At 42.6% G+C, this 24,736-nt stretch overlaps 1 protein-coding gene across 1 annotated transcript in view; it reads left to right on the top strand.

Moving 5' to 3' along the window:
- Positions 1 to 24,736, top strand: part of LOC140153214 (RNA-binding protein Nova-1-like) — a 138,246-nt gene that overhangs the window by 108,594 nt on the left and 4,916 nt on the right.

Below are 24,736 nucleotides of genomic sequence, written 5' to 3'. Positions count from 1 at the left end.
CGTGGATTACTTTAAGGGTCACCCTTTTGACCTTCCGTCCAAAAGCGACGCTTAAATACGTAACTCTCAAGATGGCTGTCCGGTTTGGCGTTGGCTTCGGGACGGCGGTGCTGAGTTGCACACGGTCTCGAGGTTAGCTTCCGTGTTCACAAACACTGGAGCGACACTGTTTCGGCGCTCTGTTCTCGTGACTACGAACGGGCGCGGTGCATACCGACATTCGTCCCTCTCCAATCCCCAGGGTTGGGCAAGGTTCGGCTGAAGCCAAAGATAGGCTGGGGTGTCCGATAAGGCGCTGCAGCACTATTTCTTCGAACACAAGCCTTGCGAGGGCCTCACGACCGCATTCATCACCCTTACAGAGCCTTTCGGCCCAGCCGCTGTCGCAATGGCTGGTCCAGGTGTTGGTGGGGTCCGGGGATCGCGAAGGTTTCGCGTCCACGACCCACTCGACACGAGCTATCTCATCATCTTGGGTATACCGTTCGGTTGTCCCTTGAGGAGATCTAGCAGGCGGTGTCCCGAAGCCACCTTCGCCCTTCTCTACGATACTTCCGTTTACGTTAGTAATCAGAGACGGGCGGGAGGTTTACCGGGACATTGTTCGGCGATCATAATACGGTGGTGTACGGGTACCAGGTTTTCAGACTATACAGAATACTCAGCATGGTAAGAACCAGTGTCGCTATTCTTAACCACCAAACTTATTAAGTAAGGAGGTTTATGTCTGTGATCGCGTGGTCTTTTTGGTTTCCCGACCGTTGGGGGAAAATATTTTCTGACCTCGCGAAAACCATCGTTACCGCTCCCGATCCCTGATCAGATGCTGACCAATCTTGTACCTCCATCCGTCGGTTACTTGCTAGATCGATCTTTCAGATGTTGATGCAAGAAGTATCTTAATCAACATCGGAAGCGGTAAGATCGACCGGTGTACTGAGTCTAGTCCCAAACAGAAATGTTTGGTAGACTCATAACCGGTGCGATCTTACCTTTCCGATGTTGATTATCCCGACCCCGCCACCCCTACAAGTTTGGTCCGGTAGGGGATCCCAAGTCGGATAAGGGACGATCATATGGTGTGACGTCACCTTTTGGGTGAGTCCACCGGGGGATCGGGGTTTTTTTTGTTATTTATTCATTTATGTGGGACAAAATGACTATTGGTTTTTCCGCATCTCGGGATCGATGCAAGAAGTATCTTAATCAACATCGGAAAGGTAAGATCGCACCGGTTATGAGTCTACCAAACATTTCTGTTTGGGACTAAACTTTTGCAAAATGAAGACCTAATTGAAGCCATTTGGTGGACCATTTTTACACTATCATTGTGTTTAAAACAAAAAAGGTTTGTAAAATTTTAAATGTAACACTGACACTTTATAGGCCTAAGACTTGAGATTCGCAATTAAAGCATGCATGGTGTTGAATTGAAGTCGGCTCGAGTCCGTCTTAATAGGCCTACTGACTTTGGTGACAAAAATGTGACGGGCCCTACATATCGGTGGGCCCGCCGTAATTTTCACATGCTTTTAGGCAGAGGACCCGCCTTCAAGCAAAATAATCACATACCGTACCTATATAGACTGATATGGGCCTACTATACGTGCAATTTAACCTTTTCCTTCTCCTTTTCTCCTTTTTTTCTTCTTTTTTTCTCCTTTTCTCCTCTTTCTCTTCTCTTCTCTCCTTTCCTCTTTTTTTGGGAGGAGGGGGGCCAGACCCGGGCCCCCCCTGAATCCGCGCCTGGGCTACGTAGAATTGTCTTCTTGTACCATGCTTGAAGCCACTGACAATAGTTTTGAGTCTATGTTTTCCTAATGTACACAGGTGAAGGTCATGTTTGTGATTTGAGAAATTAGAGTACGGAATTGTGTCAACTGTGATAAAAATAGAATAGTTGTATCCCAGAGTTTTATACATTGTATAGAGTGCGGAATTTGAAACATTACTATTTGCTCCAATGAGCTGCATTTCTGATATATATCAGGTGTTGAGAAAAATATGTTGTGAGATACATGTTGTACGATCAAAACAATGGTACAAATTCTTACATGTTTTTCCCTTTTTCTTCCAGAGACATGATAGTAGTAATAGTATTCATGTATCAGGAATTGCTGTCTATATTTGATAGTTTTCAGTACAGTTTTGTTTACAATATGTCATTTAAACGTGCAGAAATTCGGAATCAGATGTTGGCATAGGACTCATCTTTTGGAGATTGGTTGTATGTTGGCTTTCAGTAGAAAATTTCACTAAAAGAAAATGAGTAAGAATTAAATTAAAGAGAGCAAAGATTTTAAAATCAAAATAAGGATAAACATGCTGACTATAAGCACAGCGGATCAAGTGACACGTTTTGAGATGGTGGCTTTTGCAAAATTATGAAACATTAACTTCATCCATGGTGTTGTCTTTTTTAAAGACAGTTCTTGTTGTGAATAATGTTTCATAACTTGCTGACTTGTTGAAATACACATGCATTGTAGCATGATTGTACATGTAGTAAGCTAGTATAATATTGTGGATGTTCTTGATTGAATTTGAATCATACTCTAAAAGCAGTGTGCAACAGTGATTGTTTGTATTACTTGACTTGAATTTGACCCAGCCAGTCTGTGAATAATTTGGTAATGATAATTAACTGTTAGTGTTAATTAGTTAGTGTGACAAAGGTAATGATACCACAAGGGGAGATTGTGAAATTTTGCACCAGTGTTGGTATGGCGGCTTTTGGTCCGAAAATCCCTTGGCGACTTCCTGGAAAATCTATTGAGTTGCTATCAAGGTACTTGCAAGTGAAGTACCCTGGCTTGTATTAGGAGTCAAATACATACATGTATGCTTAATTTCGAACTATAGAGTAAAACAAATAGGGTACAGAATATAAACACAAACATAAGGTTATTAGGGTAGATTTGTGTTTGGAATTAGTGTGTCAAGATTTACATAGTACATTGTTATGATGTATTGTGGACAACTCTTCATAAGTATGTGGATTTATGATGTATTGTTATGCAATTTGCTTTTAGTTGGTACTTCAAAGATTTTTAAACATTCGTGCCAGGCTGGAAGTGGTCCCGGGGAAGTGGTATATTCCTAAGTGCAATTAAAATTTCAAATTTGTCATGAAACTGTAAAATTGGTAATACAGTGTGAAATTGTGTACATCCTGGCTTAAATTTATGTGTGTGTGTGTTTCAGCTTTTATCTTGTGTTATTGTTGTGTAAATTTGCATATGTTTACTGTTTGGCAGGATTAATGATGTGAGTCTATTGTCTTTATCTGTGTTCTTTGCTTTGAACATACCTAAACCAATATTTATAGGCAAGTAGGTTTTGCGATGATGGAAATATCAATTTTGTTGCTGGTTTTATTTAGGTTGTGTAATTTCATATTGTTACTGGTACTTGATCACACGTATAAGCCGAGTGGTGCGTGGCATTATGATGTTTTTTGTAATGATAATTTCAGAATTACGGTATGCCTTACAGATACACTTTTGTGATTTTACCAAGGTTTAATGTTACATCTAATATGAAATTTAGTTAACAAGAGGGTGGATTTTGTTGCTGATTTAGTGCAGTGTTACTCCTCTGTAAGGTAGAGGTAGATGAAAAGAGTGTTACTATTTGCCCAGAGCCATCTCATATACTTTGCGTAGCTTAGTCTGTACCAGAAGGAAATATTACATTATCCATAGGATATTGAACCACATTTTAGCCATAGGGCAGCGGATTATTCTACCATGTAATAACTCTTTCCAGTTAACATTTAACAAGGAAAGAGGTTGAAATAAATTGTCCAAAATGTAGTTCGCTTTGTTTTTATCCACCAAGAAGGTAGCCTATTTGATTGAAATACAATTTAGGCTCTAGAATAAATAGATGAAAGTGTGATGATAAAGATGCAATTCCGATGATGAAGTAGTGAGACTTCACTTGATCATCATGTGGTTGATATGGGGATTGATATAAATGCATAGGGAATCCACGAAAGGTCTATTTATATTTTCTATCCCACATTTTAATGTATCGCCCTTTGGGTGAATGCGAATGGAATAAAAAGTCCATACTTAGCGTCTGGTAGTCTTTGACATTTTTGATTAATTGATTTCTTTCTATGTGTGACTGTTGCATCTTATCAGTCAGTCTACAAACAGAAAAGTTGAAATGAAAAGTAACATTTCCAGTCTAGGTATCAAAATTGTCAAGAAAGGTGATCTTGAACTTTTTTGACAGCGACATATTGAATGATTTGCAACAACTGTGAAAGTTGGGAGCATTATGAATGTGTTGCAGTGACATTTTGGAATAATAAGGTTGTGTCTTCACTACTGCAGCGCTTGTGGAGAGATAGGAGCAAATGCATTTCCCAGAAGTATGTGTGAAGAGAGTTCCCAGAAGTGTGAAGAGATGGGAGGCTAGAAAGTCAAGTCGCTCATCAAAGAGTTCATCGAACTCGATAATAATTAGCATGGTAGTTCAATGTTAAATCACCCAAGTAATCTATTATAATGTAACTGCATTGTGATTTGTGAGCGGCGGTAAAATAGAAAAGTCTTGGTTGGGTAATGGCTGGGTCAAGATTTGCTTGGGCAATGTCATCTTGGTACATGTAGACCTAAATTGATCAATAAATGTCACAGCTTGCACTGAGCCGTCCAACAGAGAGAGTCATTTGTAATTGTATATGGTGTGGTGCTTTTGTGTAGTGAAAAGATTTCACAGACTCAGTACACCGGTCGATCTTACCGTTTCGATGTTGATTAAGATACTTCTTGCATCGATCCCGAGATGCGGAAAAACCAATAGTCATTTTGTCCCACATAAATGAATAAATAACAAAAACCCCGATCCCCGGTGGACTCACCCAAAAGGTGACGCCACACCATATGATAAATCCTTATCCTCCTTGGTCTCCGACTGACACAGGCGTGCCTATCGATTGTTCATAGCACTGTGTATCAATTTCTCGACCAAAGCGAGATATACGGTTGTAGTTTCACACCTTAGGTAAAACCAAACCGGTATTGTTCGGCTGAGGATAGTTTTTGACGGCATTTTCTGGCGAAAAAGTGACAAAAAGCGATCCAAAACTTAGCTACATATCGTGCCTCCGTTTGTATCACGGGACACACGAGCAATTCAAAATGGCCGCTCGTTGGCGCCATTCATTTTGTTTCCCACGTAAAACAACCATTGCAGCCTGTAAGTTACAATAGATGTTTGTACATACACATTGTATTTCATGTACGGTAGGTTATTGTTGCTATGTTAGGGTGATTACTCTATCGTTATGTCTTCATTACCGTCCAATAAAGACAAGTTAATCAGATATTCATACGGTGGGGATTGGTAGGGACCCGTCTGACATTTAGTAATAAAGTTAGCCAGTCCTTACTTTACCACTAACGTTAGCGACCAGCCTCCGTGCTCAGGTTTGCTTACTGGGCTTGAGTCGCGTGTTGGGGGGTAGTGCCCCCTCCCTTTCTCCTCGCTTCGCCTCGGCCCTGTCGGGCTTGCCCTTCCCTGGTGACGGAGCGGGACCCACACCTGCTCTGTTTCACCCACAGGGAGTGCTCACGATCTTCTAGATGTCTTTCTTTTGCTTAGGACTCTCCGAGTTCCAGCTTGACGATTGGGATAGGCTCCGCCATCGCCATAAGGCGAAGAAGAAATCTACCAAGGGCACTGGTAAGGTCGACACGGTGGATTCTGCTGTGACAGCCCCTATGGGTCATGGCAGGTCTGCTTAAGGGGCTCCGGTCCCCGGACAAGCAGGCGGTTCCTTCGGGACTGCTAAGCGCGTCCAAAGGCTCAGCAGCCAGCGAAAGCACTGACTATCGTCGGAGCAAAGTAGCAGGCAGCAGAGCGGTAACCACCAGCGAAAACCCTAAGCGGGTTTTGCAGCAGGAGGATACCAGTCGACACGGTAGATTCTGCTGTGACAGCCCCTATGGGTCATGGCAGGTCTGCTTAAGGGGCTCCGGTCCCCGGACAAGCAGGCGGTTCCTTCGGGACTGCTAAGCGGCGTCCAAAGGCTCAGCAGCCAGCGAAAGCACTGACTATATCGTCGGAGCAAAGTAGCAGGCAGCAGAGCGGTAACCACCAGCGAAAACCCTAAGCGGGTTTTGTAGCAGGAGGATACCAGTCCTCTAGCGAAAATCCTCACGGGGTTTTAGCAGGAGGACACCCGTCTGTTGCAGGCATATCTACGGGCTCAAACAGCCACAGTAGTAGCCAGCGACGGGCAGCATGCAAGGGTACCCGGGCTTGCCTGGGTTGAACCCTAGCATGCATGGGTTCAGCAGAGACGATACCGCTGCTAACGCTGTGGGTGTAGTCTTAGCAGAACCAACTGGGGTTGTCACACGGCAGCGTTCCATGGCGGGACCGCCGAGTGATACCCTGGGCCCTAGAATAGCTGCTGGCTGTCCACAGGGACTGGCTGGCGATTATTCAGGGGTTGGGCTCGCAGTCTCTCACGGGACAGCGACCCAGGTGCATTCGTGGCAGCTACAAAGGCGAGCTACGGCTTGACTTCAGTGGTAGCCGCTATGCACCCGCCCATAGCTGCCGTGAGTGGTCCGCCACACACAGCGACCTTGGGCGTAAGCTCTAGAGGGTACAGTAAGTAGCTTGAACAGCCTAGCTGATCAACAACCCACTTATGTCCTCGAGAGCCAGCGGAGCGTGGGTGATCCATTACCGTCAATGGGTCAATTACCCTCTCTTGATCGATCACTGTCAAATCAACAGGGCATAGCTCCATTGATTGACGCTGCCTATTCAGGTGGCGAGGTGATTGATCGGGGTATGCACGCTCAGCTACCCGTGGTACTAGGCAAGCTACCTCTAGCCAAGGGACAGCCGGTATAGCGGGTACCCATACACTGCGGCTTGATCCCCTTGCGGGAACGCAGTGAGGCATGGGTACAGTGGTACACAGCCGGAGCCCTCACGGGCACCTACGCTGGAACCACGCATACAGCGGTACACAACCGGGAACCCTCACGGGTACCCATGCTAGTACCGGCGCCGGTACCACGCCAGCACACAGCTTGATCCCCAAACAGGGAACGCGGTGTGGCGAGGGTACAGCGGTCCACAGTTGGGAACCCTCACGGGGACCCACGCTGATACCGCACCGGTAGCGCAGCACCCGCCTTAGTCGCCACAGTCTCTGTGGCAACAAGGGGGAGGCGGTGCTGGTACTGCAGTACCATGGGGTTACCCTGGTGGCGGATCCTTTCAGGGTCAGCTGCCGGCTGGGTATGCCCGTGGTACCCGCCCGGGTGTTTCTTCCACGGCCTAGCACCGTGGCAAGTGTCGCCTAGCGATGGCCACGCAGTACCAACATCAGCTGTTGACCAGGCCAGCCGGCATGGGGCTAACCCAGATCTTGATCAGGGTAGGCCCGTGCTGCTAAGCGCTAGGACGACGGCTGCGAGAGCATGCGGACCCAGTGGTGCCATGGCGGATACCTCAGGGTCTTGCGGGAGTACTCCCTCTTCTGCTGGCAGGTAGTCGGCGAGCCACACAGTGGTTATGCCTTCTTACCCGCTTTCAGATGCCCGTCCTCAGTTACCGTCATCAACGGAGCATGATACGGATACTGTGGGCGAGGGAAAGGAGTCGGAAGCTGAGTCCGGTAGTGACATCACTACAATCTCCTTCCCCGCTGCCCCGCGAGGGGAGCAACAGCACTGATCTTCCTCCGGACACCCCTAAGGGGGAGTCCATGGAGGAGGACCAGGGATCCTTTCAGTAGGATGCTCAGCTGCTGCTTCCTCACAGGGGACGCCTGCACTCTCATTCCGGCAAACCTCACGGGTAGATATCGTGGGGCTGTCGAGCTCAGTAGAGCTATGACGCCGCGTGCTTGCACGCTTCCTCTGCGTGTAACGCGGGAGGACCACGGGACCTACCTGAGGGGATCCGAGAGGGACCCAGATGTCGTCAAGCGTATCACGCTCAGACAACATCTGAGCCCTTCCGCGAGGTGAGCCCATTAGCTAGCCTCAACGAGAGCTCCATGGGCCTAGCCCATAGGGTGTCCACTCAGCGCCGGGGAGGGGCCTGCCACTCCAATCGCTCAACGCGATGGAAAGGCAGGGTCCTTTTTCTCTTTGGATGCTTCTGCGCCACGGTGGAGGACCGTGCAAAGAAGCTACCAACGGGAGCACTCTGAAGAGGTCGGAAACTGCCCTTACCATGGGTAGGAGCTCCGACTTCAGCAGGCCGTGCACCACCAACAGTACCTGAGCCCACTACCTCTGCAGCACCCATTTCTGGGAGGCGCAAGGGTAGCACAGGAACAGCTGGCAAGCCCGAAGAAGAGCAAGCGCTCTTCCAAGGGAAGCTAGGCAGAGCATTCCTGGGGGCTCAGCGGTTTTTCCACAGGGGATCTCCCAGTGGACGACCGCTTATGGCTTTCACCCAGAGGTGGGAAACCATCTCTTTGAGCGCCTGGGTATGGTCAGTGGTGAGTGGGGGTTACAGACTGGCAACCCAGTCTCCCCACATTCGTCTGCACATTTCAGAGGTCCACAGTAGTGCCGTCAGACGGCCCCCAGCGTCGGGCACTACTGACAGGGATCACACAGCTTCTCACGAAGCGGGCGATTGTCCCGGTCTACCCCCGTTCTACGGGTGATCTTGGAGCCATTGGCTCCAAGGAAGACCGGCGACGGGAGCCCCATCCGGAACCGCAGGCTGTTGAACACGTTCTTCAGGCCCAAGAGGTTCAGAATGGGGACTCTCGCCTCGGTGCTAGCCTGCCCCATCAGGGGCATGGGAACAGCATCGCTAGATCTCTCGGACGCCTATCTGCATATGCCAATCGCCTCTCAAGATCGGAGGCATCTGCGCTTCTAGGTACAGGATCAAAATTACCAGTTTTGATACCGGCCCTCCGGCCTGTCCATCTCTCCCAGGGTGTTTAACACTCTTGGTCAGAGCGGTGGCAGCGTACCTGAAGCACAGGGGTGTCAACATCAGTTGCTACCTGGACGTTTGGCTCATATACGGACGCACTCCACTGAAGACTACGGGTCTCATGGGGTTGATAGTCCGTAGGGTGCGGGACCCTGGATTCTTTGATCAGCTCAAAAAAGTCCAGCGTCGTCCCGACGCAGACACCACTCTTTGTAGGGGCCCAGATCACCCTCACGGAGGGGTTCGCGGTGCTCTCACCCGGCGGGTGGCGAACATGGTGCGGTGTGCCTGACTCTTGGCGAGTCTCGGGCAAAACCCGCTGTGGCATGGATGAAGGTGGTAGGCCTAATGGCCAGTATGGTAGACCTCGTACTGTACTGCCGTTTCTACGTTAGGCTTACCCAACTACACCTTCTAGCCTGCTTGCAGGCCCAGTCGTCACCCAATATCCCTCGCGGTTCCGTTGTCGGAGATCGCGCGAGAGGAACTCTGGTGGTGGACCCATCAGCCCAATTTGACCCAGGGTGTCAGGTTTCCTGCACCCCCGGTATGTCACGTAGTGACGACCATAGGGTAAAAGCGGGGCTGGGGGGTCCACATCCACGGAGACTCCGTCTCGGGCCTATGGGGGCCATAGAGACAGAGTTTCACATCAACCTCCCTCGCCACGAGGAGGTGATCGTGGAATCACATACCGTTGTCCTGACGGATAACACAACCGTGGTAGCCTACCCCAACAGACAAGGGGACTCCGGGCCACCACGATTGAGCCTGCATGCACGACACCTGATAGGGTGGTGCAAGTTCAGGCAGATTACGATGAGGGCGATACACATCGCGGGCGTCACCAGCATCCTCGCGCACTATCTGTCACGAGGAAGGGTGTCGGGACCAGCAGAATGGTCCCTTGCTCGCGAGGTCGCTCAGACGATCTTCAAGGGATGTACCACCCTCGAAAGATCTGTTCGCATCTCATCGCAATCATCCACTGCCGGTGTACTGCTCAAGGGTCGCGGACCCCAAGCATTCACCGTGGACGCTCTGTCCATAGACTGGGGAGGATGGCAGCTTATGCAGTCCCTCCGATCTCACTACACATGAGGGTGGTGGCCAAGATCGGGTGGGAAGACTGCATTGTCATTCTGCTAGCGGCAAGGCCGCTGGCATTCCCAGTACCAGATCTACTCCGGATGCCCGGAGCGGAGGTACCAGTCTATCACTAGAGCACCTGCAGTTAGCTGCATGGCCCTTACCAGGGAACACGCAGCGGAGGGATACTTTTCATCAGAAGCTGTTTTTCTCATCGCCGGGCTAGCGGAAGTCTACCCTCCGTGACGTATAGCCAGAGTCTGGCTCCATACTACGCTTGGTGCAATGAGACAAATAGCTCTCCCGCTAGAGCCTCTGTGCTGCTAGTTCCGGAGTTTCTGACAGAAAAGTTCCAAGCAAGACTTCAGCGGGCCACTGGGGCCAGCTATAAGTCAGCTGTCCTCTCCATTCACCGAGGTTTCGAGGCGGAATTCGACTATCATAGCCGATGGTTACCTTATTAGTCTACGCCTCGACTGTATGTTCAACGTGTGTCTACCAAAGAGGAAAGTGATCCTCCTAAGGGATCCCAACACAGTCTTAGATTACTTTAAGGGTCACCCTTTTGACCTTCCGTCAAAAGCGACGCTTAAATACGTAACTCTCAAGATGGCTTTCCGATTTGGCGTTGGCTTCGGGACGGCGGTGCTGAGTTGCACACGGTCTCGAGGTTAGCTTCCGTGTTCACAAACACTGGAGCGACACTGTTTGGCGCTCTGTTCTCGTGACTCTGAACAGGCGCGGTGCATACCGACATTCGTCCCTCTCCAATCCGCAGGGTTGGGCAAGGTTGGGCTGAAGCCAAAGATAGGCTGGGGTGTCCGATAAGGCGCTGCAGCACTATGTCTTCCGAACACAAGCCTTGCGAGGGACTCACGACCGCATTCATCACCCTTACAGAGCCTTTCGGTCCAGCCGCTGTCGCAATGGCTGGTCCAGGTGTTGGTGGGGTCCGGGGATCGCGAAGGTTTCGCGTCCCGACCCACTCGACACGAAGCTATCTCATCATCTTGGGTATACCGTTCGGTTGTCCCTTGAGGAGATCTAGCAGGCGGTGTCCCGGAAGCCACCTTCGCCCTTCTCGGACGATACTTCCGTTACGTTAGTAATCAGAGACGGGCGGGAGGTTTACGGGACATTGTTGGCGATCATAATACGGTGGTGTACGGTACCAGGTTTTCAGACTATACAGAATACTCACCATGGTAAGAACCAGTGTCGCTATTCTTAACCACCAAACTTATTAAGTAAGGAGGTTTATGTCTGTGATCGCGTGGTCTTTTTTGTTTCCGAGGAAAATATTTTCTGACCTCGCGAAAACCATCGTTACCGCTCCCGATCCCTGATCAGATGCTGACCAATCTTGTACCTCCATCCGTCGGTTACTTGCTAGATCGATCTTTCAGATGTTGATGCAAGAAGTATCTTAATCAACATCGGAAGCGGTAAGATCGACCGGTGTACTGAGTCTAGTTCCAAACAGAAATGTTTGGTAGACTCATAACCGTGCGATCTTACCTTTCGATGTTGATTATCCCGACCCCGCCACCCCCTACAAGTTTCGTCCGGGTAGGGGATCCCAAGTCGGATAAGGGGCGATCATATGGTGTGACGTCACCTTTTGGGTGAGTCCACCGGGGATCGGGGTTTTTGTTATTTATTCATTTATGTGGGACAAAATGACTATTGGTTTTTCCGCATCTCGGGATCGATGCAAGAAGTATCTTAATCAACATCGGAAAGGTAAGATCGCACCGGTTATGAGTCTACCAAACATTTCTGTTTGGGACTAGTTTCTCTCATGTGATGAATTTTTTTTTATATAAAAGAAAATTTAACCTCTGTAAATATTTTGGTCTTGGAATTTTTGTGATTGGTTGACAATCATCATAATACCATGATTCATGAAGAATCAAGATACAAATCCTGGAACATATCACAGGAACACACAACAGTCTGCCATGTCAGCATTATCTTGGCATGGATAAAATTATAGAGGGCAGTATACCAGTTGAAAGTGTGTTGTTTGTAATGTATCTTGTTTGTGGCTCATGTTGAAAACATGTAAGAGTTGAGAAGGTTGGAACCTCTTGACATATCTCAAGTATCAAATGGGAGGATTTATTTACTTTCTACACCAGGACAGGTTGGATACAGGTTGGCAAAGTGCAAGCAAGGTTTGAAAGAAATGCATAGGAATCCCATTACTTATTTGCGGCACAGGATAGATTTGCTAGTACAAGTGCTAAATGTAATTCTGTAAACCGGCAAGTTATTTTTCACTGGAATATTTACCACATATTGGTAAAAGTCCTTTGTTTTTGATAGAATTTTTTTCACATCTTGCTTTGTGTACTAATGAGAAGCTTTGCATACAAATTTTCACTAATTTAAATGAGTCAATTGGGCTTCCTGAAATAAGTGAAAATAAGGTTACACACCAAAATATGTCACTCTGGAAAAACTGAAGCAATTGTTAATATTTGGGTTATCAACATCACTTACGGCTAAATTCTGTGCCCCTGAAGCGGAGTTACATTGGAATTACATCGTCAAAAATCTTCTAGAGATTATCACGCTCTGAAATTGATTGAAAATGTAATATTTCTGCACTACTAAATGTGCCTAAATGAGAGTACATTTAAATAACTGTTACTAACAGTAATAAATCAATGCGAATTGCTATTAATTGATGATGATGATATTTAATCATCTCTATTATCTCTAATAGTCCAAATGTGATCCTTAGTGGGAGCATAGATAGTGAAGGAGAGTGGGAGTAGTTTGGTCATCAACCCATGTAATTGTAGACCCTCCCACCTGAAGCCATATCAGACCTTCCATTTAATTGATTCTGTCTTTTGCGACACCGCTCACCTTCCCATGATGATTATGATGGATGATAAACGACAACTGAATAATGTTTGTGTTTTACCTAGCTGTGTGACTTTTCACTAAGCATTGGCAGCTTATAATATCTAGGCCATGTTTAGATTTGTGTTCAGATTCACTCGAAAATTGGCAATTCACCTGTCTTGATAAACAAGGTGCGCAGGTTATAATAATCAATCTCACAAAAGCTGCTTCATAGGGTTCACTTGTTCAAATAGAAATCCACCAAGTACTCTGAAAGTGATAATTTTTTGTACGTGTAATTTTTGCGCTTTGCCGATTTTGAACTACTTTGCTTGTTTTTAAGTTCTGTGATTTTGAGTTTTCTTACATAGACCTATACATTAAAAGAACAGATTTGGCATTCCTGTGTTTTTATTTTTGTGGTAGCTGTGTTGTGTGCAAAAAGCACAAAAATTAATATACCGCAAAAATATCCACTTTTACAGTACTTTGCTTAATACACATATCTTGGCCAGCGATTCTTCCCAGAGACCAAAAAATAAATGAATCCACATTGGAATTTCAGAGAATATTAACAAAAATTACTTGAACAAGTGTTATTTTGACATAGTTTCCAGCAAATGTAAAACTTATATTTTGTAATTTCACAGTGTGTTTAGAACAGTGAAAAATGTAGTTAACATCAGGCACGCTATGCTTGATCGCATCGCAAAACTCAGAAAAGCTTCAAAAGGCAGCATTATATAATTGAATATTTCTAGAATTTCCTTTTGACAAATTGAAACAGTAACATCTCTGCAAGTGTCCCATGTAGCAGAAAGGTATAACAGGTGGCAAGGCATGGCATGGCATGCCATATTAGATGCTAGCAACTTGTATCTCACAAATATGATGGGAGACAGGTGATAAATATGATCCAATTACATTATTAATAATCATGCACCACCTGGTAAGATGAGTGAGAGGCCTAGTAATGACTGACATCATGGGGATGAACCAACTAGTGAAGTGACATTGAACTCTACAATGCTCTATCAGTCAGTCAATGAATTCAAGTGGAATTCAAAGTGCTAAGGCTAAAAACATTTGCAATAAAAAAAGTATTGGGGCATATTTATACAGGTTCAAAGAAGCATGGTATAGGTTAGACAAAAAAACTCTTGCTTCCATTAAAGAAGAGGTCCTGCCAGAGCAGTTTTTCTGGGGTAAATCAAACCTGTCTGGTTATCAAATTAATCAGTGACAATGTTATCTCTAAATTTGACAGGTGCTAATTGATGCAATAACATTAAAACATCAATTAGCACCTGTCAAATTTGGAGATATCCTTGTCACTGATTAATTTGATAACCAGGCAGGTTTGGATCATCCCAGAAGAAGTGCTCTGGCTTCCTCTTTAATTTTAAGGGGACACAGGGCTGAATGTCTTTTGTAACTAAAATTTTGTGATAGTCGGTTATCAATGTTAACTTTATAGACTATGAATTGCGTCTATTTAGTCGGTCTAGAAAGGTGGGGGGGGGGGGCATTTGGAGCAAATTGTCAAAAACTGGCTGAAAAGAACAAAACATTGCTAATTTTCCCCCATAAAGTACGAGGACACATCCCCATATCCCCCCATGATTGACATGCAAGAAAAAGATTTGTATTGAAAGTTTTGCATTCCTCTTATAAGCAACTGATCTTGACTTCAGCATGTAATCCAGCAATAGAACATATTCTTGCCTCAACTCCTGTGTAAAAACGTGTTTGTTATTGTAGCTGAAAGCAGTATAATGCTAGGTTGAACTTGTGACCCATGTAGAATTTCAAGCCCAGTGCTCAAATCTTAAATCACATCATCTTTGATACCAGCTAGTGATCTTGGTAGTATCTAAAAGTAGTCAGTCTTAGGCTATAAATAAAGCAAAAGACACAGATACTGATGTAAAAGTCGATTCAGAGGAGATGTTTTGTAGTTACAGCACACACACTCGGGGAGATTTAAATCTGTATAGTTGGGTCAGTGACCAACGCTAACACCAGAGGTGTTTTTGAACATAGAAAGCAATGTTTTGACTTCACTGTAATGTATTTTGATAGATTCCATCCTGGCTGTACTACATCTTTGTTTTTCCATATTTCTGATACGTTTTGTCTAGTGTTGAGGAGACACGCTAATGGCATACCAATGTATGGGATTGTTGAAGAATGGAATGCGCAGGTATAATGGGAGCTAGTTGTTGAGAACAAGTTTAAAATGAAATGTGTAAACCAGGCCCGTATGCAGGGGGGTGCGACCGCACCTCCCCAAATTTGCAAAAGTATACAAAAAGTCCCAAAAGTTAAGAATTTGCGAGTGTAACGAGCAAAAAAATCAGTTTTTTGGTAAAAAAAGGTCCTAATTTTGGGGGAAAAGTCCACTTTTCACAAAATTGCCCCTCTTGAAAAAAAGTCCACTTTTTCAAAATCAGCACCCCCCAAAAAAAATCCTGCGTACGGGCCTGGTGTGAACTAGGAATTGGTTCAGTTAAATCAAATGTGTTCAAAAATGAAGGGCCTTTGTGATCATTATTTAAAAACGAATTACATTTTAAAGCAGAATTATAGCAAGCAAATCATCATGAACCTAACAGCAGACTGTGGCTGTCGTCTCACAGTTGAATGATTATATGGACCATGATTTACAATAGAAAGGGTGATGTATCTTATGTCAGGCGAGCTACGAAATAATGTATTGTTTTGGGTCATGTATAAAATCTAGCACTTGGTTGGTTTTCAATTACACTGAGGCGATCCCTGATCATCCATGTACCAATCCTTTAGTATATTGTGGACAATTTAGGATAGCTGAATGATTGTTTTTCCCAGCAATCTTTCTCAGTAAAGCAGTGCAATGCATAACACAGCTTAAAATGCCTGTTCCCTATTGTGAACTTCAAAACAGTTGCCTAATGTGCTTTATCTTTCACATAATACAACATTTATTGTGAACGTGCTTCAGAGCATAGTACCAGTCACACACATGAACTTGTTGCTTTCGCTTAACGAGTAGAAGCCATTTTCTCAAATTATCGACTTTGAAATACAGTCTTTGTCATGTCATTTTCAAAAGTCGCTCATCTTACATGTTAGTGTTTATCTAAATGAAGGAAACAGTGTGAATAAGTAATGTACATGGTCTTACATGGCATACCCACTTCTCACTATCCACCTTTGTGACCGTGCATATTTAGTTTCGCCGTTAATCGTTTGTAAAAAGAAAACAAAGTTGAAGTGGTAATTTAAGATGATGAGATCTATGTTGTAGGGTCATGGTAAGATACAAGTTGTTTGTACATAAGTAATTTAATCCTAGTGTGTGGGTAATGACAAGGAATAACACACCATACTTTGTGTTCGCTGTACTTACTAAGATGGGTGGAGATAAGCCCAGGTCAGTATAGGAATCACAAGATCTTTTATATTGTTGGTAATACAAATTAATCTGATCTAACAACATTATAACTCGCACAGTCAGTGTGCATGGCCGAAGATACAGGCTGTATCAAAATGATTGGTACCCATCAGTTTTTATGCTTATTTAAATTGACGGGTATCATAATTATTTTGATACAGCTTGTATTCAATATCTACTCTGAGGGTAAAAAGAAGAAGAGTATGTTATGTATGAAGCAGAAAACAAACATCTCATAGTCATTCTAGGAGGATGACATTTAAAAATAAAATGGTGAGCAACTGAGCATTTGTTCCAGGGACATTTACCCCCCACACACACACACCACCACCACCACCACCATTTATATCTGAAGGCATGTCACAGTTCGAACTGTACTTGAATCTGTGTAAAGTTTGGTCTGGTCTTCCTTCACTCAGGAAGCAGCTAATTGATGAGTTTAGAAAGAAGCCTGAAAAGACAATTTATTTAACAAGTTTTAAAAATGTGGGTCAATTCATAGCTCATCATCAATAACAAAAGTTACCCAGATACATCATCCAGCACTTTCAAGTGACTGACCTTTAAGCTTTGATGCTGCAATTAGTATAGAATTACTTATTTTAAGGAAAGTTGAGATGTTTTTGAAGCCCAATCCTGTCTCAATGTATGCCTCTTCCCACTCTGTAATCTATTCACTGCTTTTTTCATCTGCAAATGATGAAATGTTTTATTCTGGCGATCGATGCATTTGCAATAGCTCTGAAATTCTGGAAATAGAACTTGTTGTGTATATTAAAGTACTAAGTCTACCTTACTCAAAGGAAGAAGGATTGGAGGGAGTGTGTAACAATTTCTCATCTCAGAAATGGCTGCCATGTGTTAATTCATGCAAGTGTTAACAAGGCAATAATGTGGTATAGAATAGGAAAATTTCCCAGTCACACAAAGCAGCATTAAAAGGAATCACAGCACTTACTTTTCAGCTCAAAATCAAACGTAATCACAGGAGACCTAAAAGATTTACGTGCAATCCAGTGTCTCACTTCAGTTGGCAATGTTCATTAACCTGTATTCACCTGTGATATGATGAGCCTGACTTGGAGATGAAATCTGACTTTCAGAATTTTCACTCAGCTACATAATTTACACCCATTGAACCGAGGCTGTGGGGATTAGCATGCAAGTGAACTCTATCAGAAAGGGAACGTTCTTTCATATGTTGATGAATAATTTTGAATTTGATCTCAATTTTTAATAAGCAAATGCATATTGATCTACCTTTTCATAGATATCATGTTAACATGACATTGTGTGGTTAGTGAAGCTTAATGCATAATTTTCAACAACTTTCTACATGATTGATACAATAGCTCAGAAAGGTGGGGAGTAGAAATTTCTAGCCTTAGCAAAACATCTTTGTAGCACTGTGGAAATAACAAGGAGAAAAGTTTCTGAGAAGGGGTTAGGCTATTGAGCAGTAAGCCATGTATGCCAAGGCAGACACTTGTCAGTTGAAACATGGATGGGGACGTTCCGGTGTATCATGTATGTGACCCCGGTATGTGACATGGTGCCAAAATCTGTTAGTGATCTCTTACATGGAGAAAAGGAGAAATGAAGAGAGAACTATGAGATGATGTCAGATGAGATGACAAAGAGAAGCGAAAGAAGGGGCTGAAAATGGGGAGGGGACCCCATCCCGGGTTTGATAAAATGGGATGAGAGGAAAAATGTGCATTGAAACAGAAACAAATCTAGGGAAAAAGAGGGAAGCAGTTAAGGTGGGATGAAATAAAATAGTATGGATTGACATAAGAGATGAGAAATCTATGAGAATGCAAAAAGAACGAGAAGAGCGGATGATCAATGGATGAGGTTAAGAAGGGAATGAAAGAGATGGTGGGATGGCAAGAGATGCAATTTGGGTGATAAACAGATTAAGTGAGAGGGTATGCAAAGAGACGCAGTGGGATGGCAAGAGATGCAATTTAAAAGTGGAAATGTCAAATTGAAATGAGGAAGAGAGAAACCTAAGCGATGATCAAGTATGAACATGCAATTATTAGCACACCTAGTAAGTAGTACATTGACATTCCAATTGCATTTTAATATAAGCAGTATAAACATGCTGCAGACACAAATGCTGGCATTGCTAGCTTGGATTCCCTGCTCTGTATACAACTCCTTCAAGCAGATTTGTGTTTGGATTAACTGTGTTTTGGGGATTTAGCATTTTTTCCCTGAAGCAACTCAAGCCACACTGTATCAGATAAGGCACCAACCGTTGCGGTACATTTAGGTCAACAGACATCACATGATAATGTGACAAGAATCATGTCCGATGTATGATGTTTTATATTTCTGTCTTCATTTCAGATATTGAGATGGTACATGATGATATATTTTGATGACATTGATAAAGAATATTGAAGCACTGCTGCGAATTGTGCGTCCCACAGTTCTGGGCAGTAGGGCATTGGGGCTGTTATTTCGTCTATCAAGTTGCACAAGTCATTTTTTGTAAATATTTGGTACTCTGCCAGTATTTTCGGGAAGAACAAGGTTTGATTTTGATTTTTTGTGTATGAATATTACTCATCTATGAGCACTTGTCATGTGTTAAGGTTTCGGATATCATTCCAAGAAAAAGCAAGGATAATCTAGTATTATTTCATATGCTGTCTACTGAAGATAGCAGGGCCCAGTGGCACTGGATGATTATGTTGAGTTGCAATTTTGTACATTTTATTTTCCAATTTAATGCTATTTCGAATAAAATCTGCAATCAATCACTTGCACAGGGATACTTGAAACCATATTTGCATTTTTCCATTGTTGTCATCATCAAGTATACCCGGAATTAAGCAAAGTTAAATATACCTTTTGAAATGTTGAAAACACTGCTCCGATTTCTACAAAAGGTGAACAGATTTGTAAATTCAAACTTCAATATTGATTTTCAGTTTTTCATTATTCATAAATGTCAAGCAACTTGTGTAGTGTATGTGCATGAATATTAGCAGCCTGGGTAGAATCTTTTCTTATCACCATGCACTGATAAAGAAGAGAAAAGTATGCAGCTTATTGCAAATATGCATTGCTCTCCTTGGAACGGTTTTAAGTGCTAAGCAAATCTTAAAGGCCAGTTTGCTTGGCATGGCAGCTTGGCTCAGCTTAAAGTATATATAGTCATGTCATTATGCTTTTTTGTCTTCAAATATTACCGCCATATTTGACCCACAGGGGATTTTTACAGCTTGATAGCATGTTTGATAAAGTTATAAATTACTAACGGGGCTTTTTCCTTCGTCTCTGTAGATATTAATACCAAGGCATTGGACTCCATAGCTTTGATTAGAAGACGACTTAGTTGTTTCTTCTTCTGGGGCGGATAATAATTCAAGAAACCTCTGGGCGAGATGTTTATTGCACACAATAACGAAGTCATATGTTTTGAAAGTAGACCTGCAAGGTAGACAATTAGTTGAGTGCATTTGACGATTTCAGAGACACAGTGGATAGAACGAAGACACAGATGCACTTAGATTGAGTTAGAATGCTAGTGAAATAGTGTCGGGTAGAGTGTGTTTTGTGTGATATTCAAAGAAACTGGTTCAGTGACTTCATTTCAAATTGAAAGGATTTATAGACATGATCGTGTTGTGAATTTATGATAATCACATCGTAGTGATTGCAATCTTTAGTATGCTTATCATTACAATGCTACATGTAATTTATTAAGTTGCACTTCCAATGCAGTACAATATCCATATTCTATGCAATGAATACTGATTTGTAGCAAAGATCATTCAATTTGTTCAGACAAATGTGTTGAATTCTACTTGAAATGAACATTTATTTGAACTACAGTAAAAACTGCTATACAAGTTGGGCAATCAGATTCTAAATTCAGTTGCACACATTCCTTTCATCATTTTACGTCACATAACATTTCCTAGCAGTATAGAATTGAGAATGAAGCCTTTCATCTCAACTACATCTAGGTGCATTTGGTTGGCTTTCTTTGCTATTGAAATTTGACTTTTCATGTAATTATCAGAGAATAAGGATATGTGATATGCCAACCTTATAATTTTACAATAGCGTATTTTATTTTGAAGTTAACATTTGAATTTCTGAGTAATATCTTGTAGCATTGGATAACGGCAGCTTAACTTCTATTGATGCCATGGTGACCTATTCAAAGGCATAGATAGAAGATCTAGCCATACACTATTCAAGTCTAACCTGATGTATGCATCTGGTCTTCATTGTGTGTGGCTCATTCAATGCTTTGGCTTTGATAAACATTCAATTTCAACCTGTTTCATGGCCTGAACATTTAGCTTCACGTCTGATATCCTATCCCGTCTTCATTTGCATGGCGAGCAGGTGGATTTTCCATCATCCGACATCAAAAAATCACTTATAACCACTGGCTGTCTGCAAAACAGTAAAGTGAGTTAGGCATAGTTCATTAGATTGCTCTCACTCTCGCCCTTGCCCTTTTTAATGTGTTGATATCGTTTAAGTGATGAGATAAATTGGAAAGTGAAGAATTGAGCTGCTCTAGTTGAGATAATGAATGTGTTGATATCGTTTTAGTGATGAGATAAACTGGAACATAAAGAATTGAGCTGCTCTAGTTTAGGTAATAAACAAAATGGTGCATCTGGATTCAGTCTCAGAGAATACTACTGTGTTTTACTATGAAGACCATGTATATTAATATTGGTTAGGGTGAGATGATTTGGGCACTGATTGTGGTCTAGTGATAGGCCGGACAAAGCTGCCAAAAAATCCTGGAGTAAAATTATGAGGATTGAGGATAAATTAAAATCAGAAGCTGGTAGGCCTATATATCAAGTACATGTATTTCTGACATTAATGCAGTGTGCATGTTAAAGAACGTCACAGGCTATTTGAAAAGAGCAGGGGATCATCCCGGTACTGTTGACTGTACTTCAATAAATAAGTACAGCTAGTCTGTACGCAGTGCGATAATACACATACATGAGGGAGGCACTAATACGGAAGAAGAAGAAGAAGTTATGATATATGGAAGAAACAAAATGACCTCTGAAGGGATGTGTGTTAAATGTTTGAATTTCTAAATTGCCTAGTTTAATTGCTGGTATATTGCTTTTGAATCCATAGTGTTGCTGGTATATTGCTTACCCATAGAATACAATTCAAATGGATGTCAACTAATGGAGTTGGCAGGGAAAAGCAATGTCTGATGTCAAGTGTTACAATTCACAATCATCCAGTTTTATATGTACTCATGAAGCTTCATGAAAAACTTGTTCTGAACAACTCCATCAAATGGTTCATTCGGGATTGTCAATCAGTAGAGTTGAACTGTTACATTCCAATATCATGATTAATGCAAATAATTCTAACTAGTTTAATAACTGTATTCTTTGGATAGATAGGCAGCCAATTTGTCAATCATATGTACAGCTGTATTGTCATGTGATGTGAACCAAAATATTGGTGTTTGACCATCAATAGGACTAACACCAAATGTGCTTAAGTGAAGGAACCATCTGACAGTATTCAAGATGTTCCAGTATAAGATTTTGTGTGCAAGCATAGACTGATCAATACCAGTATCACTAGCAGTAGGCCCTAGATAGTTACTTTATCAGTACCTAGTATCAGCAGTAGATAGCTACTTCATCATTATATACCTTGCTGATCTATGTACAGAATACCATAGACTCTGGTGCAAGTGTTTCACATGGGGACAGGTACATGCTTTACTATTATGACCCCAAAAATCTAACTGCTCCACAGGGCCAGTTGAGATAACTTACTTTCAGCTGGTCCACCATCATGTTAGCTGGCCCTTTATCTCCACTGTCTTAAATTCAATGTTTTAAGTCATATTGACTGCTCAGTGCCAGAAGTGGGTAAGTGCAATAGCTGTCGTGTAAGCATTTACACATGGCTGCTTCACATGGCAGCTATTGCACTTACCCACTGCTGGCACTGAGCAGTCGATATGTATGTTACATTTTGCCAATGATGGGCAAAAATTGTAAGAAGCATGTAACTTTCAGACAAAAAAACCGAGGCCAGCAATGAAATTTCAGCTGGTAATTACCACTCCATCAGCACTAAGATCCCTGTCTGGATTTGTGAATGCATTTTTTATTTTAAAGAAAAGAAGCTAGTCTTTATCAAAATATTACATCTCGGAAGAGTAAGTAAGAGTGTATAGGAAAATGGCAAAAATAAGAATGATGTAGTGGCTTTCAATCGCTGAAATTGTATGGCAGATCTGAACGGTGGAATAGAGCTACGTTTTTATTGAGTGCAGTTTGAACAAGAGGGTACTTGAGATTATAAAGTGATAGACATATCCTTTATTTTCGATGCACAATACCAGTACATGCATGCAGGGGGAAAAGAGAAGAACAAATTATCAAAGTGAGCTTGTAACTGTCAAGTATTGAAAGAGGATACCCTTATCAAGATGTGTGTTACAAAATGTATTATCATGTGACAGTAAATGTCACCTATAATATGCCTGAAAGGAAAACGGAATTATAGGGGAAACACATTTTCAGTTAGAAGAAGCTCTTGGCCGGTCCCTGGCTTCTACTTACGATCCTGTCGTTTGTAAAATTAAAACTCTAAAAATAACAACAATTAACCCGATTCAACGCTACTCATTTCTCTAGTTGTTTTACTAGTATTAAGGCTGTATAGAATAAATTTGTTGGTACTCGTCTTCACCCGCCTTATTTTTCAAATAATTTTAGACTTTGTAATTATGCTTTAGGAAAACTTGATACAGATAAATAAGTTCATTGAGAACAAGGATGCTTCGAAACCTTTTTGTGGTACATGGTACTCTAGGAGTTCATCCCTCAGAATCTCACACTTGGGTTTTTTTTAATGACTTCTTGTTTTTCTCAAACACTGTTGGAAAATACTGAAAAACTTCTACCAATGCTAATTTTAAATTGAAAAAAAAAACTCCCTTCCACATCAATTCATGACAATGCTCTGGACGAGAACCAACAAATTAATTTGATGTGGCCTAATATATGCATCTGCACAATTGTAGCACGCATCTGATAAAACAAATGCAGCAAAATTTCTTCCTACTTCACCACCATCGTCAAGTAGCACTCTCAAGATCTATACCACTTAAAAAGACCTGACCCAATAAAAGTGTTACATAATAACAAACCGACTTGATTCAGATTCTAATTAATCCTGCACCTAGTGTGTATCTCACAAAGTGTGCAGGCGGAAATGCCTTCAGGATGTTACCAGGGGAACAACGTTGTCTCATGTATGTATCCTTTCAGGAAAATTGGATGCAATCGAATTAAAGTTGTAAGCCGATGCAATCTATTTGATGTAATATTTTATTAATTTTTAATTCCCTGACTCTGCTGCATTTTAAATACTGCTTTTTAGTATGGTGACTAGTCTACAGGTTGGTGAGTAGGGACAGGATTGCCATGTGATGCCTTTAAACCACCCAATTGGGCTAGATGTACAAGACCCATGGGAGCTTTTTCAAAATTCGGCTCCTTTTGCCAATGTCACTGATGTGGTTTTTATGTTTCATTCCATTTAGTTTGCCAATTTGCATCTGTTTTGAGCCTTTTTGAGTGCATACTAAATTGCCTTTTCAAAATATTTCCTTAATTTCTTTTACCAGAATGGCGTATTCAAAGTGTATAGTGTGCGGAATTAATGGCAACCCTGGTTGAGCACAGTGAGGCAGTGAACGGTAATCAACAGTCAGTAGATTGCCGGCATGCAATTCAAATTGGGAGTTGAGGGAAATTCACTTAGCAAGTAAATGAAGGTAGAATCTTCCGATTTCATTTTAACGACCAGCAGCAGGGTCGTGCGAAACAAAAGGACAGTAAATCCAATTATCGTCCCTGCTTGGTTTTTTACAGAGATTTTCTTTCACAGAAAAAGTCAGGCTGTTTATTTCCATTTAAATTGTTGTTGCATGTGAAAGACACATAGATTTTGATAATAGGATCTGTTTTGTCACAAGAAATATTAAGAATAGTGGCTCTGTTTGTGGCACATTTTGTTTCCTCAAAGTGCAATAACCAAAACGCGAAAGTGATATTCACAAGTAAGAGAAGCAGTTGTTTGTAGTTGGTTGACAGCTTATAAAGCACCATAAACAAATCCCAAAGCACTGTACAGTCTAGTAATAGTATGTGGGTACGAATTTTCCCGCTGGTGGCATCAAGTCGCAATTGAGCTAAACATAGTATTTGAAACACTGCTTTTTATCACTATGGACCACAATGGCCTCATCCCAATGCCATAGTTCAATAACCTCAATTAAACAATCAGAGAGCAAAATTTGACCTCAAGTTGCGGAGTATGAGTTTGTGTACCCAAATTTCCAAATGCTGCTTTAAAGATACTTTGCGTTTTGTT

Source organism: Amphiura filiformis, chromosome 5 (assembly GCF_039555335.1).
Source record: "Amphiura filiformis chromosome 5, Afil_fr2py, whole genome shotgun sequence".
Taxonomy (NCBI): Eukaryota; Metazoa; Echinodermata; class Ophiuroidea; order Amphilepidida; family Amphiuridae; genus Amphiura; species Amphiura filiformis.
Note: the sequence above shows the minus strand (reverse complement) of the source record. Positions and strands in the feature narration are given on the sequence as shown.